The sequence below is a fragment of the Grampus griseus genome (genome assembly GCF_964374135.1).
Source record: "Grampus griseus genome assembly, chromosome: 10".
NCBI lineage: Eukaryota > Metazoa > Chordata > Mammalia > Artiodactyla > Delphinidae > Grampus > Grampus griseus.
The window spans coordinates 56,066,088-56,083,415 of NC_139004.1; the positions used below are offsets into that span (position 1 = coordinate 56,066,088).

Here is a 17,328-nt window from a genome sequence, read left to right on the forward strand (position 1 = left end):
CACTGACCCCCAGGCAGAGACAGCAAAGGAGGTGGAAGGACCCCCATGACCCAAGCCACATGATGGGTAAGATGAATGTGGGTTTTGGTGTCACACAGACCCGGTTTGTGTCCAGTTGGATGAGAATTTTGACTTCTTTGTGTCTTAGTTTCTGCATCTCTAAAATAGTTACCTTAAAAGGTGGTTGTAGAATTAAACATTACATGATGGATATACTTAAAGGACCTTGCACGGAGTCTGCCACACAGCAGGCACTCAGCATTATTATTCGGTTGGACCATACGTAATTGCCAATATTCTAACATCCTTGACTTACAAAAATGATTACATATAGTTCAACCATTATTAATGACCAGTGGCTTTTTGGATGATAACAAAAATAGACTACGGATTGGAGATGAAGTGTCCTTCTATTATTATGTCGTTAGTGCCAGAGCAGGAGAATAACAGCTGCTTCTGCATGCTTCTGGGTTGTAGATAGAGAAATGCCCCACACATCCATGGCACTTTGGCCCAGAGCCTGAGTCCGTGCCCCTGAGATGCTTTTCAGTGGGGCTGGGCTCTGTCTCCTGCCAGGACGCATGCAGGGGCCTGCCCAGACCAGCTGCCCTCAGGCCTGGGCAGTGAAGGCCATTTATAAAGCAAATCATGCTCTTGTTAAGCCAACAAGCCACCCACCTCTCTGGGTCTTAGATGATGTTGGCTCGTGAGCACCCTTGGGGGTATGAGGCCGTCAAGTCAAACACTGCCAGGCCTTCAAGTGCCTGCACTTGGCGTCTCCACACTTCCTGGAGGTGGGGCGTCTTCCCTTGCGTTTCTTTTCTCTTTTTTTAAAAAATTAATTTATTTTAATTTTGGCTGTGTTGTGTCTTTGTTGTTGCGCGTGGGCTTTCTCTGGTTGCGGCGAGCGGGGGCTACTCTTCGTTGCGGTGCGTGGGCTTCTCATCGCGGTGGCTTCTCTTGTTGCAGAGCACGGGCTCTAGGAGCACGGGCTTCAGTAGTTGTAGCATGAGGGCTCAGTAGTTGTGGCTCTCGAGCTCTAGAGTGCAGGCTCAGTAGTTGTGGCGCACGGGCTTAGTTGCTCCGCGGCATGTGGGATCTTCCGAGACCAGGGCTTGAACCCATGTCCCCTGCATTGGCAGGCAGATTCTTAACCACTGTGCCACCAGGAAAGCCCTTCCCTTGGGTTTCTTTATGCTGGTCTCTTCCACAAATACTTTCCTTCTGGGCTCTTGGAACTTCTTGCTTTGACTGAGAGGTTACCCCTTCCCATGTAGCTACCAGGAGTCTTGGCTGCGAGATAGGGCCACACAGAGCCTGCAGGGCTTTGCAAAATACACTCAGAAAACAGCAATAATGAGGTGCAGGCCGGAGGTAGGGCTGTTTCTGTGGTGGCTTCAGAGGATTAACTGGGGAAGAGCAGAGCTGCCCCAGGCTGTTGGTCCTGCAATGTCCTAATATCTAGGGTTCCAGACTTAGCAAATAAAAATATTAGACTTCCAGTTAAAACTGAATTTTCAGGTAAACAACAAATCAATTTTTTTTTTAGTATAAGTATGTCCTAAATAGTGCATTTACTTATCCTAAAAGAATTAAAAAAAAAAAAATTGTCGTTTATCTGCAATTCACATTTAGCTGGGCATCCAGTTGGAAGGGTCACCCTGACCGATATCCTTCCATCCCACAAGCGGCACTTCTCCCATCAGTCAAAACACTGCTGACAAGGAGAGACATTGGATGGGGGTCAGAAGAATTTGGAGGATGAAGGCAGGGCTCAGGAGCACAGAGCAATCACACACCTTTATGGGATTGTTTGGGTCATTTTAAGGAAGAGCAAGAGAGCAGGCTTCAGCAGGGCTTCTTGGACCTAGAAAAATTTGGATATAGTTATTGCTTGGCCATTTTCTCATGCAAGGAGACCGGGGTGGTGGGATCCATCAGGAAGTCACAAGCCTCTGATGCCTTTATGGTTCACGAGACGCTCAAGGTGGATGATAATTTATAGCCATGTGGGAAGTTTTTTTCTACCAGGCATTGTCTGTGTCATAGCAGAGGACCCTGGGGACTGGCAGAGGGAGCCAGTGAAGGTGAATGCTAATGGGCCCGTTGGCTGTTCGCGATGTGGCCCAGCTGGCTTGGCCTGTGGTTTCTCCAGTTGTGGGAAAACAGCTGTGAAGGCAGTGACCCTTGTGTGGCCGAGGCAGGCGGCAATGCTGGGGGCAGGGAGTGGCAGCCTGGCCACCTCCTGGAGTGGGGCCGCGGGTTGGGAGCTGCTCATCAGGGCGGCAGGGCGTGAGAGCACAGCGTAGCCTTCTCGATGGGGCTGGCGCTGGGATTTATAGACAGTGAAGGAAGAGAGAGAAAAGTGTTCTCGCTTATCACACACCATATGGCACGCAGGCAGGGAGGCAGGCGCTAGGCGCTGGGTGTGTTTTGTTTAGGCTATCTTTAGGTATTTTTTTCCTTTTTTTCTTTAAGCCCATTCCAATCTTTTTTTCCCTTCTTCCTTTTTCCCCGAGGTTTTCATTCCATATATGGCAACAAGTATCTCTATCATAGAAAACTGCTCTGGCTGACACCTGCCTTCCAGGCTGGCTGCGTTGTCCCATTTTGTTCCTTTCACAGCCCTGGTGGGGCCTCCGAGGTGTACCTAATTTTATGATACACTGCATCCTCCTGGGGGTGTGGGTCCACTCTCAAGGCTCACTTGGTCAGCAGAGCTGAGGCAGATTTTGCTGCTTCCTTGGCCTCTCTCCCTCAGAGTCCACAAGCCCCAGTTTGGGGGATGGGCCCCCTTCTACTAGTGAAGGGGCCTAGAAACCTCTGTGGGTCCCCAAGGTCACAGGTGAAAGCCCACACACCTCCCCTCAGCCTCAGGGCTCTCCACAACTTGGCCTCAGTTTACCTGTCCAGCCGCATTTCTGCATCACATCACACGTGCCCTGGGCTCTTGTCAAGGTGGACTGACCCTTTACCCCTGGAATGTGTCCCTCGTGCTTCCCAGTCTTAGTTCTTGTGCTCACCCAGCACCTCTGGCACTTGAGTCACCAGAGGCCCAGGTTTTGTCATATCCGTGTACAACCACGTACCACCTGCATGGTTTTTGCATTTTTTGGTCTCAAACGTGCACCACCTGTGGTATTTTATTTCCTATTTTTTTCTTTCAATCATCCTTTTGCCTGAAAATAATTTATAGCAGAAACTGTACACTCCTGTAAGTGGAACACCAATTATTGCCTGCCAAAAGAGAAAGTAACTGTAAACAAAAATACATTGAAGACACAACAGTGGTGTTGAATTCTAACTGGGCTTCATTCTTTGCTGAAGTCCCTGAAGAAGCGGCCCGCTCTTCCTGTGTGTTAGAAGGGGAAGTTACAGAGTGCTGCGGAAGTATTAAAGACATGCTGGCACCACAATGAACTTTCTCTCTGATGCAATCAGAAGGACTAAATGGGTATTGACTGTGGAGTAACTTTCCAAATGTATGGGTCCTTTTATAGAGCCCTGCCCACGTGCCGTGGGAATCCATGCCATGAACCCCGTATGGAAAGCCCTAGGGCCTGGACTCATTCTGCTTTGATTGGCTGTGCCTTCCCCCTCTTGCCTGCTGAAGGGTTATCTGTGTTTCAAGGCTCAGTCAGCCACCAGGTCTTAAACATCCTCAGCCAGCCGATGTCCTTGGCCCTGGGGAGGCTGCCATCAGCTTCCTGCCTTCTCAGAGCTTGTTCCATGCTGCCCGACTCCCGCTTTTGGAATGATAGGCATGAAACAAATGCTTGCAAGACCCAACTGCGCTGAAGTGACTCATCGGGTCAGCTGGACTGTGGGGTCACCAGGAGCGTCTGATCAGGGACCTCTAACCACTCTTGGACCTCTGGCTGGGAGGTGATGGAGTTGAGGGTTTTGGATGCATGGCTGTGTTCCCTTATCACTCCACCATTTTCTGGTCTCTGTATTTACCTGGACGGTAACTGTGCTCCATCTTCAAGTCCTGCACAGCTCCTTGAGAGAGCCAGCCCTTTGTGAGGTCAGGTGCTTATGTCTGACGGCCAAACGAGAGCCTTTTCAGGAGTGGGGAAAGCAGGAGACAGCTTTGAGCTTATACAGGGACAGTGCAGAAGGCCAGGCGAGGCTGAGCACGGGGGTCAGCTGCCTCACTCCCAACTGTGAGGATCCATGATCCCCTGCAGAGGCCTCCAGAAAACCTCTGGTGAGCGAAATCACGTGTCAGACATTGTCAAGGGAGCCAACAACAGGATTAATGTGAAAAGGAAAAAAAAAACCCACTCCACACTAGATGAGGGTATATAAAAGCACCGTTGGTTTCTCTGAGTAGCTGCAGATGTTCAGGAGGCTGTTTGTTCTCTTATGTTGCTGGAGAATTCTTCAAGGGAGTTGGAACCTTAAGCTACTGCAGGGCTGGCCTGGCAAAGGGAGGGCGGCACATTGGCCACCGGGCAGTCTCGGAGGTTACGCCGTGGGCTCTGCCCAGATGTTGTAGTTTTTTTTTCCATTTTCACATCCGAAAAAATGCCTTAGGGCCAGCTTCAGTCACATGATAGACTGAGTTTGAAAAGTGTTTGGATCCAGTGAATGCCAATTTTCAGAGGTGCTGGAGACTTTTATTTTCTTGTTTAAGAAACAGTTAAGGAAGGAAGATTAAGTTGGAGTAAAGAAGACCTCTGTGTGAGGAAGAGAAGAAAGGAAAACAGCAAAGTTTTCTTCTTTATCTGGGAAGTAAATTGCTAAATCTCTTGATAAAATATCTTAAATCATCCTGATAAATCAAATAAATAGCCAAAAAAAAGTTGTAAGATTTGGATACAAAAGGGGATACAGACCTTAGATGTAGGAGGTCATCTTAAAACGTTTTTAAAAAATTGGTAATATATGCACATAGTTAAATTTTTTTTTAAACTGTACTAAAAGTTATAGAAAGAAAGAGCATCTCTCAGCACCCCATTTCTCTTCCGAAGGCATCTGTGGTTCCAGTTTCTTGTGTGTCTTCCAAGAGCTTGTTGATGAATACACAAAGCTGTGTTTTACACAAACAGCAGCATGCTGTGGCTCACTGCTGTGCAGCTTCCTTTTTCCTTTTAAAATGCCCAATAGCAGAATAGGTAAGCAGGTTTTGGAAAGGTTGTGCAATGGAATACTACTCAGCAATAACAAAGAATGAACTGCAGATATGCACAGTAACGTGGGCGAATCTCTAAAGCATTATGCTAAGTGAAGGAAGCCAGACTCAAAAGGCTGCTACTATGATTCTATGGAAAAGACCAGCTCAAAAGACAGAAAGCAGATCAGAGGTTTCCAGAGGCCAGGGATGGGGTTGGGTGGTGGCGTCCATGATTGGCTGCAAAGAGTCATGAGGGAAGTTTTGGGGGTGATGAAAATTTTCCAGCAGGATTGCGCTGGTGGTTATATGACTGAATACTTTTATTAAAGCTCAACAAAAAGTTTGCAGGTATACCAGGCTTTAAGAGGAAGATCTGGAGTTGTTTTAGACACACTGAGTTTGAGGGGCCTATTAGATGGTGAAGTGGAGATGTGTATATATGAGTCTGCAGTTTGAGTAGTGGTCTGGGTTATAAGTATAAATTTTGGAGTCATTAGAAGATAGTGTTTAAAGCCATGAGATTTGATGAGATCACCAAGGTAGTGAGAGAGAGAGAGAGAGAGAGAAGGGAAGGAAAGGGGACCGTGGGTACCCAGCACCAGGAGTACTTTTCCTCTTGGTCCCAAGATGGCTGCTGAGTTCCAACCACTGTGTCTTCTTTCCATGCAGGAAGAAGGGGGAAGGGCGAAATGCTCTTGCCATCTAATCTGAGGCCCTTTTAAAGAGCCTCCGATGACTTCTACTAACTCATTGACCATCCATATTTTAAGGGAGGCTGGGAAATGTCAGTTTCATCTGGACACTACAAACCCTAACAGTGTAGAGCTTTGCTCTCCAGTAGAACTTTCTGTGATGTTGGATATGTGCCATATCTGCATTGTCCAATATGGTGGACACTAACCACATATGACTATTGAGAACTTGAAATGTAATGAGTGCCACTGAGGAATTTTTACTTTAATTTTAATTAAAGTTTAAATGTAAACAACCACATGTGGCTACCACTAGTGGCTATCATATTGAACAGTGCAGATTTCTGCTACAGTAGAACACAGAGTCTTCATAGGACATTGGTCACACAAATCAAATGTCACAAGCCAAGTGGAAACAAATAACTGGGGTGAAGTCAAACTGACTGTTTCATTTTGCACTTACATTGATTAAAACCTGAGTTTCAAGAATGCCGTAGAACATGGTCTCTCTCTCCAGGGTTCTTTTGGAGCATTCACACACACGCACACACACTTGCACACACATATCTGCATGCACATACATGTTTCCATAGGCCATAACAGCGGGGGGAGGGGAGCGGTATTAGAATTGAGAAAGTTGGATGGTTCACCCTGAGTTGATCATTTCAGGAGTGTTATAAACTTGCATCTGATGTTTTCTATTTTCTTCTCTGTGGCTTGAAACTATGTAAAAGGTGGCAGTATAGAGGATGGAGATACAATTGCTGGGTCAGGAGGGAGGACATTTTAAGGTTTGAGACATATCACAGAATTGCCTTTTAGAATGTAAAGCCCCCCCCCCACCTCAATGCTCTTGCTAGTACTGGGTGGAGAGATTCCTTTTCAACTCATATTTGTGACCCACATGAAGTATACACTTCCCGCTTGGGTAGTGAGGGCTGGGCTGGGCTGATCTGATCTGTGGTCAGCCACGGGGTCTCAGGCAAGTGCTTCACCTGGGTTTCTGAGCTTCCTCAGATGACAGTGGGAAGAATACCAACTTCCTAGTAGGAATCTGATGAGCACTGGGCCCCTTTTCCCTTCTCCTTAACCCGGAAATCTATTATTCTCCCTGGCTGCCTCTGTGTTAGAATGGATCAAGACTCATTTCATAGGTGTTTGGGGAATTTTTAAAAAAATGATTAGAAGCAGATGGTGAAAAGAAAATAGAAAGTATGGAGCAAACAAGAAATAAATGTGGGAAGAGGACAACTCTCTCAGCCGACATCCTCCTTCTCCACCTGGAACAGAGCAAGTCAGAGCCGCTGAGTCAGTTTACAAGGGCTCCTCCAACTTTAATGTGTACACCAGTTACCCGGGGACCTTGTTAAAAGCAGATCTTAGGCAGCAGGTCTGGAGTGAATTTCTGACGAGCTCCCTGGTGATGTCAATGATGCTGGTCCATGGACCACACTCTGAGAAGCAAGGAGCTAGAAGAAGTAGGTACCAAGAGTTCCAGGTAAAGAGTCAAAGGATGATGGCCATGGTCTGGCAGTTTTCCAGGTGGAGCAGGCCTCGGAAGGCCAGCCACTCCCCTCACACTGACGGTGAGAGGTTCCACACCAGTGATGTGGAACCATGGTTCTGATGGCCATGCTCTGGCTTCCTTGTGACCTTGTGCAACCCTGGGGCTCACGCTGATGCTTGTGAGCAGAGGGCATGCCCCTCGTAGAAGGGCTGGTGCAGGCTGTGATTTCTTCCACGTTACCTCACTGCCTGTTGCTTGAAGGACTGTGTTGTCAGCAGTCAGCTTACTGAGCACGATTTTTTCAGCATTTCTGTTTAACTTCATTGGAGTGTTTTGGGCATGACCCAAACAAAAAAGTCAGAAATCCTTTTCTTCCCCAAAGACTAGGAGCTTCTTGAAGTACAAGCTCTTATTAAGCAGAATAATTATGAATTTTTTTGCCCCATCCATTGGGGCAAACAGAGAATGAGAAACCAACTTAGAGACTGCATAGGTTCTTTCTGCATTTGTGAGCAAATACTAGTCACGTGCATTATTTTCCCGGGCAGGTTAGAGTGGGGCACCAGCCTCCTGAGTGACCTCTATTTTTGAGGACGGGGAATTTGCTGGTTGTAGTGAGTGTGGACAGCAGAAAGGGTTCTCTTACTCATAGATAGCCAGGGAAGCCTCTGCACCAAAGAAACCCATTCCTTCCAAGTGGCTGCCTGCAGGTGGCTTTTGGGGTTTTCTCACAAGACAGACCTGGCCTCGTGACATTAGAATTGGAATAATGGTGGGTCCAAGGACAGATCTATCCATATGCATCCCAGAAGTTTTGTGTGAAGAGGATGACAGAAAATTGCTTCTTTTTCTAAATGCATTAGGACTATGTAAGTAAAATACTATAGGCAATAACAACAACAGTGATAACAGCTATCTTTTATTAAACATTTACTGTGCTCAGTGTTTTACGTGCACATTTAATTCTTATAAGAACCCCGCAAAATGTAATTATGAATACTATATACATAAAATTATATGTATTATAATGATATATAATGGATATAAGTAAAATAAAACCCCATTTTAGAGTTGACAAATATGAGACTTAAAACATTTGATTTACTCAAGATCTCACAACTGGTCAGCAGCAAAGTCTTGGGTTTGAATCCTATCTGGCAGCTAAATAGTTCTTAGACCTTGAACAAATTATGTCATCTTAGCACCGTGGTCCACCAGAAGTGATGGTTACTGTAGTTGTTATTAAAAAGGTGATCTGAGGAAGAGAAAGCCCTGGCTCTGGGAGACCTGTCTCCGGGTGAATGGGTGCTTGGTCTCCCATGTTGGTTGGAGAACTTGACTCACAGCTGCTCCTGCACACGTGCGTCCACATCACCTGTGCTCTGTGGCCAGAGGAAAACTCAGGTGTGGGCCGGTGAGCCCAGAGCAGGCAGGGGGCCTGGAGCGATGGAGGTTCTCTTTCCTGCTCTTTGGTCTTCCCGGTCTGTCTTTGGCCTCAACTATTTAAAAAACTAAATGTCATTTATCCTCGTTTTTAGGATCTTGAAGTCTGGTTCATGCATTCAGCCTCCCAGCATGTGTTGGGTGCAGGCTCTGCTGGGTGCAGGGAAATGAAGATGAAAACACCCAGGCTGGCCTTTGAGAATGGTTTCACCCCTGCCTTGGGGCACTGTCTCAGTGCTCAGCTTTGCCCCTCACCCCATGTGTCACTATTTTCAGTTCACTTCTGCACACGTCTCTGCTATGGTGACCTCTGCCCAGGTGTGCCTGGGACAGTCCTGGGGTGCACCTGTTGTCCCAGTCCCAGTCATTAATAGTTACCCTTTCCCTTGCAAAGCCTTCCAGTTTGGATGGGAAATTGTGTATGCCACTGCATTTATGGAGCACCCACTGTGTGCCAGACACCGTGCTGAGCCCTGGGGAGATGGAGAACGATGGACCCTGCCCTGCCTCCAAAGATGTCTTGGTCTATTGGGGCAGCTGTTCTGAAAGCCATGACTTGGCAAGTCAGGCAGCCCCAGCCTTCCAGGCTTCTTGCTTTTGCTCTTATTGGCCCCCTCCCACCACCTCCACCTGTGCAGACCTTCCCTCCTCTCCAGGTCCAGCTTAGTGAGGCTCCTTCTGCAGAATGGCTGCCCACTGTCTGATCCCCCTCTGCCCACCCTCCTCCCTCCACATCCCCCAGGTCAGCTGTGGGCGTTTTCCCCACTGGTGTGACTTCTTGGTGTCATAGTCTTCTCAGACCGTCATAACAAAGGACCACAGAGTAGGTGGCTTGAACAACAATGTTTACTTCTCACAGTTCTGGAGGCTGGAAGTATGAGATCAAGGTGGGTTTCAAGGTCAGCAGGGTTGGTTTCTCCTGAGGCCTCTCTCCTGGGCTTGTTTGTAGGTAGCCACCATCTCCTGGTGTCTGCCCACTGATTTCTCTCCGTACTTGTCTGTGTCCTAATCTCCTCTTCTTATGAAGACTCCAGTCTTATTGGATTAGGGCCCACCCCAAAGACCCCATTTTAGCTTAATGACCCACTCTCCAAACCTGGTCCCATTCTGCGGTATGGGGGTCAGGGATTCAACATACGAACTTTGGAAGGACACACGTCAGCCCACAACGCTCTCACACTTGCTTTTAGCCTCCTCTGTTAATTACTGGCTGCTTGGGGCCGGGAGTGCATGACACTTGGCATAGTCACCCGGGCCACACCTCATGGGACCAGCCCCCATGCTTGTCAAATGACTGATTAGGCTCTTTTTTTGTTTCCAACTTGAAGAGTTTTTTTACATTGAGGTATACTTAATTTACAATGTTATGTGATTAGGTTCTTAGTGTCATTTCTTATTGTCCATTTCAAGGGCTGAGTAGAGTAAATGGATTGAACTTCAAAGGAGAGATTTTTTTTTTTTCTGATGTAATGAATCAAACTTTTCTGATCCTGGAAAGAATTTGGTGGATGAGACTTTATGAACACACACACATCCACACACCATAACCATTTTGGGGTCGTTTGTTTAAAAATAAACAAACAAGGAATTCTTTCTGGACAGTCTCTGTCCTTGGGTGTAAATGTAGTACAGGGCGAAGGCAGGGCCCAGATGTTTACCCCACAGTGTTGGTGTGAGGCTAAAACGAGACCTTGCTTATAAAGTGCTAAGCTCTGCACAATGGAAAATACGCAAACACAGACATAAGAGTCTTCTGTAAATGGATTGAGTTGGAATTTCCAGGCAGGTGTTCTCCCTGCCTCTTTTTAGTCCTTTGTGATTTAGCTTTTTATTTATCACCAAAGACCCAGCATATGGTGATTGTGGAGCCGCATGTATGCTCTTCCCAGATCAATGGACCTGCCTCAGAGGGAGAGAGGGAGGGACCCAGACAGTTTCAGGAAATGGTTCAAGGCTATATCATCTCTAAGAAAACGACACAGAGCAGTTGCCCTATGTAGAAAGTCAGCCCTGTCACTCTCTGGGATGCCTGCTGGCCTGGGTGCAAGAAGTCGATTAGGTGGAGGGGCACCCAGGCCCCGAGGCAGTGGTGCCTCCTCTACTTCTATCAAGAAAGGGGAGTTGTCCCAGAGTGGAAACTCTAGAGCAGCTCTGTCCAATAGAAAGGGACTGCAGGCCACATATGGAATTGTAAATTTTCTAGTTGCTATGTTGAACAAGTGAAAACAAGTAAGATTAATTTTAATAACACTGAACCCAGTATATCCAAAATATTATCCACATGTAATCAGTGTAGGTATTATTAGTGAGTTATTTACGTTCTTTCTGGTGCTCGGTCTTTGAAATCCACTGTGTATCTTAGCCACATTTTATGTGCTCATTAGGGAAGTGTGTGCAGTGGTTAGAGTCAACCCTGATCACTTTGGGGACGCTGGGATGGCTGCAGGGGCCTGAGTATATGAGTACGTGAACGCATGTCCTTCATCAACTGGTAGTAAAAGGACACGGTCTATTACCTGTGGTTCTGAGAAACAATATTATAAAGGATGTTTTCATACTTGGACTGGGAAGCCTGCTTCTGAATTTCCTAAACTAGAGTTCGTGGGGCCCATGTGTCCATAGCATGGTGAGGAGGGTCTGCAGAATCTTTCCAGCATTTCAGAAAGCCTTGTGGGAAGCACAGAGATCACCATCCAGCAATGGCATCATTGCTCTCGGCTGGGGTGTTAGTGCTGGTGAGCCCGTGCTGATCAGACCTTCTCCTTGGCTTCTGATGACACTTAGGTGTTCCTGGGGTCGTCCTGGAGGTGGGGGGTTAATTGAGTGGGTGAAGAAATCCTAGGGGCTGCAGAGGCCCACGTTTTCTGTGTCTGTGCTTCTCACCCACGGACGTAAGCACAAACTTCCAGGGACTCACTTGTCAGGGCCGTTAACCCCGAGAGGCTTTGGAGGGGATAAAAGGTTCCTGAAGTCAGCGAGCACTGTTACTGGTTCAGTGCTTCCTGGGTTGCAGTCAGGAGATAGGCATTTCCTGTGAGCCGTGAATTCTGCTCTCCACCTATATGGAGTGCCTGGGAAAGGCAGCTTTGACCTTCCTTCAGCTCCTCTGCAGTTGCTTTGCTGGTGGGGTGCCCCCTATTCTCAGAGAGGGGAGCCATGAAGAGGGCACTGGAGGCTGCTCCAGGTGTCCTGTGGCTCTGGCCACCCTGGTTTTGGGAGGATTCCACTGTGCTTGGCAGCCCACTCAGCGCTGGGAGGTATGGATCACCCCAAAGTCCTTCCGTGTGCTGAGCCAGAGCCCCTCCCCCTAGTTCTGCCCTGAGCATCCATAGGCATCTGTCGGTCTGTCCCTGCAACCCCCACTTCCTGTTTCCTCCAGGGCTCAGCATCCTCAGTTCCTTTGGGTCTCCAGTTTGTTATTCCATCAGTGAAATAGCCATCCTTTGTTTTTATTCCTTTCTTCCTCTGTGTCTGACGTTTTAGCCATCCCCCAACCAGGGGTCAGGGAAAATAGAGGAGAAGAAATTCAAACCAGCCAGTTTTACTCCTTCCCAACAACGGTGTAGGGAAGATGCCTGTAACAAGGAGGTCCAATGGATGTGATAATTCCTTCCTGTTAGCCAGGCCCTCAAATTGGCTGATGTAATCCTCTCATCTGGCACCGCAGCTGGCTTGATTATTCTTCCAAAAGACAGTGCATGTTGGTCTGGTTTGCACAGTGACATTTATCCGTGCGGATCTCCTGAATCTGACATTTGTTCCTCTTTCATCCTGTACTTTCTTGGGCTTGATGTTCCTCTTCCCATCCACTTGGTAAGAAACATGTTAGCTTATAGCACAGGGTATCCTTACCTATCAATTAATGAGCCAGAAGTGTCCATAAACTTAGGTTACAACCAAGGTAGTCCTGGTTGGAAAGAGACATGGATTCAAAGAGGTTTGGGATAATTTTATTAATGACAAAGCCGTAAAGAGCTCCTAAAAGCTTATAAGATTTGGCATCAGGGACTGTCTCGTTTCTCACCATATCGTCATCACCAAGCAGGGAAACTGACATTGACTAATTGTTCAATAAATGTTCCCAGAATGTTAGAAGAAGCTGGACTAGGTCCAAGGTGAACATATGCCCAAGATACTCGACTGTAAGTTTACCACGTTAGCTTTTACGTTGAAGTCAGTGATCCATTTTGAGTTGATTTCTGTGTGTTGTCCAAGATATTGTGGAACAGATGTGAATAAAAATATTCTTTTTGATTGTAATTAAAAGTAGATGAATACCTGTCAGACCATGTGGCCTGATCGCTTGAAAGGCCGTCACGTGAGAGCTTCTCCATTTGCCTTCAGAGAGGGTAGCCAGAACTCCCTGCCTCCCCTGCCGAATTTAGGGTGGTTGTAACCAAACCTTGGGCTGAAGCAGTGTACTTTCAACCAGCCCTTCCCGGGGACTGTGGTACAGGTGGTGCTCAGCCCACATGGCTTACCTCAGGGCGGGACGTCTGTGGGTAGAGAATCCTACTTCCCCATTCTGGGTGTGCCGGCACTTTTCCTGCTCATCTCCTGCCATTGAATCTTTCAGTTCTTCCTCATTTCTCCTGTTGCTGTCATGCTGCAGTGAACGTCTTTCGGCACCTGACCATCAGGTTCAGGAGGACAAATTCCTGTTTGTGGCTTTGCTGGGTCAGTGTGACAGCCGCTTGTGTCCCCCCCCCACCCCCGATGTCAGCTTTGGTCACAAGTCCACCACAGCCATTTGAAAGTCCTGCTTTCTGTGCCCAGGACACTGGGCTTGGCTTGGCCTCTCACACGTTTTCTGACAGTTCCTCGTGTTTTTTTGTCATCCTGTGTGTCAGCAGCAATACACAGACTGATCATTTTTATGGAACAGTCTTTGATGACACCTAAGTGCCTATTTAAATCACACCGACAACCTAAAGAATATTAATCCTTTATGAGAACATTTCTCAAAGCATTTTTTACAGGATGGTAACAGGTTTTATGTTCAAGAACAAAACAAAGGCCTATATTCAAATAAGTTTCAGAAAATACTGTATTTAACAATGGATATGTTTCTTTATTGGAGGACCTCCCAGAATTTTTTAAGCCAGGGTACACAAGGGGATACATTTTCCCCCTTTTGCATCTCCAGCGTTTCCCAAATGTACTTGACCACACTTTTTTTTTCTCTTGAAGATTAGGAGATATTGCTACAACATAGGTGAGTTTTCTCTCAATAATTTGGCTTTACACTTTCCTATTCCTTTTTTCCTTACTCACACAAATACTCTTCTTTAGCTTCATGTTTTAGTGATAGAAGAACTTAGTGATATTTGACATCTAGAGATTTTTCTCTAGGTTTTTTTTTTTAATCAATAAGACCACTTTAAAGGTATGGCAGGCCTTGTACCAATCTCTAGGGTCCCCACCATTTAGAGACCTCCATCCATCCTGTGGTGACTTCATTTTTTTGTTATATTTTTAGTGGCCGCCCACAATGTGGAGGCCTTTCTGAAGGCCCCTATCTCATGCTGAATTTAACTGGACTGTTAGCAGGCTTGATTGATTGCTGGTCTTAATGGGAGAAAATGTGATCCTCACTTCTCCACCCCATCATTAAATTATTACTGATTTATGACAAAAGGAAGCAGCCACTGAATAAGTGGGTATCTTTTTAAAAATTGTGATGCTTCACCAAGATGGATACACTTGCCTGTTTACTTCAACAGGCATCTGTTGAATGTCGACCATGCAAACATCTTGCTGGCCTGGGGCCCTGGTGCTTTCACTGAAGGGCCTTGGAGCCCAAAACAAAATTCCAGGGCCTGGCTCTCCAGCCACACCCATCCCTACCCATCCCCACCTAGATTTAATGAGGAGAAAGGGGCTAAAAGAAGCCCATGGGATTAACAAATATTCCAAAACACCACCTCTAGAAAGGGGTAGAAATGGGTGTTGGGATTCAAGGCATCTGTGAAGTTAAAGGGTTGGCACAAAGCAGGCTGGATCTTGGGTTTTTGAAAACCCGACTGGTGCCATTGCTGACTCTCAGTGAGTGGTTCTCTTGCTGTGAGCCAGCGCTGAGTGCGGACCCAGCTGGGGTCTGACTTCTGTCTCTGCACTCACTGGCCTGGTGACCTGAGGCACTCCTGGGTCACCAGGAGGGTTTCCTCCCTCCTGGGTCCCTCAGTTTTCCTATCCTGTGGAATGGTTGCAGCATGGGATTGTAGTGAGGATTAAGGGAGAGAATTGGTGCAGAGCACCCCAGAGGGGGCTTAGCACATGGTTGGTGCTTCTTGTGGCTTTATTGACTTCCTACTTCCTGGTTTCCTAGGGAGCCTGGAGTGTTACCTTGGCTGCTAGTTAAAGGCTTGGTTGGTTAAAAGGAGTGGGGACCTGCCTCATACTGTGTCTGGGGTGTGGATGTGGGGTAGCGTTAGGGGACTGGCAGATGAACTGGTCAGACTGCTCTGGTCTCGAGATGTATAAAAGAGTGGGTGAGAGAACAAGGCCATGGAGGTAATGGCATTTGTCACATCTTTTAGTGGTTCTTACAGATGATAAGGGCCTCAAAAAAATCTCCATGTGTCCATGCCCAGAGTGATCCATTATGGGCACATACCCGCAGGGCAGTGACCCCAGCTCCCATCTCTCTCTCTTTCTGTATATCTGCCTGTCTGTCTGTCTCTCTATATACACACACACATATATATAATTATTAAAGATAAATTAGGGACTTCCCTGGTGGCTCAGTGGTTAAGAATCCACCTGCCAGTGCAGGGGACATGGGTTCGAACCCTGGTCTGGAAAGATCCCACACGCCATGGAGCAACTAAGCCCGTGTGCCATAACTACTGAGCCCGTGAGCCACAACTACTGAGCCCATACGCCACAACTACTGAAGCCTGTGCGCCTAGAGCCCGTGCTCCGAAACAAGAGAAGCCACTGCAATGAGCAGCCTGCGCAGCACAATGAAGAGTAGCCCCCACTAGCCGCAACTAGAGAAAGCCCGCGTGCAGCAACGAAGACCCAATGCAGCCAAAAATAAAAATAAATAAAATTTAGAAAAATTAAAATAAATAAATAATATAAATACATGTATATACACATATGTATGTATGTACAATCTGTTTTTCATAATTTTTAATTTTGAAATAGTTCAACTCATAAGAAGTTGCAAAAGTGGTATAGAAAGTACTCATGTAGCCTTTAACCAATGATAATGTCTTATATATCTGTAGTACACAGTCAAAATTAGGAAATTGACATTGGTATAATGCCATACATTCTTTTAAAGAGTGCTCAGCTCAAGACTAGGAATCTATTTTCAGCACAATTATTTGAGTTGCCTACTTTAGCTCCACTTTGGTGAGAGAAGCACTGGGGATTTTGAGATGGATTAGCCCTGGTCCTCAGCAAAGTTTGGTCACAGAGGAGAGAGATCCAGACCGGATGGGTTTCATGGGTTTCAAGTCACCTGTGGTTTACAGTGATCCAGCATGTTCTTTGGAATTGACTGCCTTATGAGACAGTGATTTTCTCATCACCAGACATATTCAAGCATGAGCCTTAGGATCCCTGGCCCCAGCACCAAGAGGGAGCTTGGACCAGATGCTCCCTGAGTGAAAATCCTGTGATTCTCTCAATTGCTTTGGCAGAGTTTGCAGCTAACATTGATTATGCTATGAGTCAGGTGATACTCCACATTGATGTATTATAGTTGCCAAATCACCTTCCTGGGCTCTGGTTTAACTAGTTCATGTGAGTTAAATCCTGGTACTCTGTATTGCAGGCATTGTTCTAGGCCTTGGAGTACAGAGATGAATAAGACATCGTGAGTACGAGCCAACATCTAGTCGGGAAGATGATACAAACACACAACTATGATATAAATAAGTGCCATAATACACGCAGGTGTGGAGTGCTGTGAGACTCGGGGGAAGTGGTTAGTTTTGTAAATAGCCACAAGGCTGGGAGGCCAGGAGGGTGCAAGTTTGAGAGAGGAGCTGGATCACTGGAGATGGGTTGGAGTTTCCTGGATTGATAAAGAGTTGGGGGGTAGAATCAAGGGAAGCAAAGACATTCTGGGGGGAGGAAACAGCACAAGTAAAGGCCCTGTAGCATGGTGTTTATATGCATGGGAGAAAGCTTGATGTGACAGATTACTTGCTGAACATGAAGCCAGATTAGATTTGGCCTCCACCTTATGCTAATGACAAAATGTTGGTACTACTGAGAGCTGCTTGGAGAATGTGTGTATCTTTAAGTCATGCCAGTGAGAGGTTTTCAACTATTTGAGGATCATGCAGTTGTGAGGAACCAGATCCCTCAAAGTGGGGTTGATCAGTGATTTGGCAGGTCCTGAAGCATCTGCCTTGATCCCCCAGAGTCTCAGCATTTCTTCCCCGGGTTTGGCTACTCTTGGCCACCACCTCTTCGAGGGTACAGCAAAGACCCAACAGGATGAACCTCTCAGGTGCTTGGCAGCTTTTGCTGGACAGCTTTGGGGTCCTGTGGACTCTTCTGGCTGTTGCTGTTCTTACATATTGAGTGTACAGAAGATTCACACGCTG

General features: G+C 46.7%; 1 protein-coding gene across 2 annotated transcripts in view; it reads left to right on the forward strand.

The window, feature by feature from the left end:
- Positions 1–17,328, forward strand: part of ITGA9 (integrin subunit alpha 9) — a gene marked incomplete at its 5' end in the record, with an annotated part of 366,449 nt that overhangs the window by 87,159 nt on the left and 261,962 nt on the right. The window lies entirely within an intron of this gene.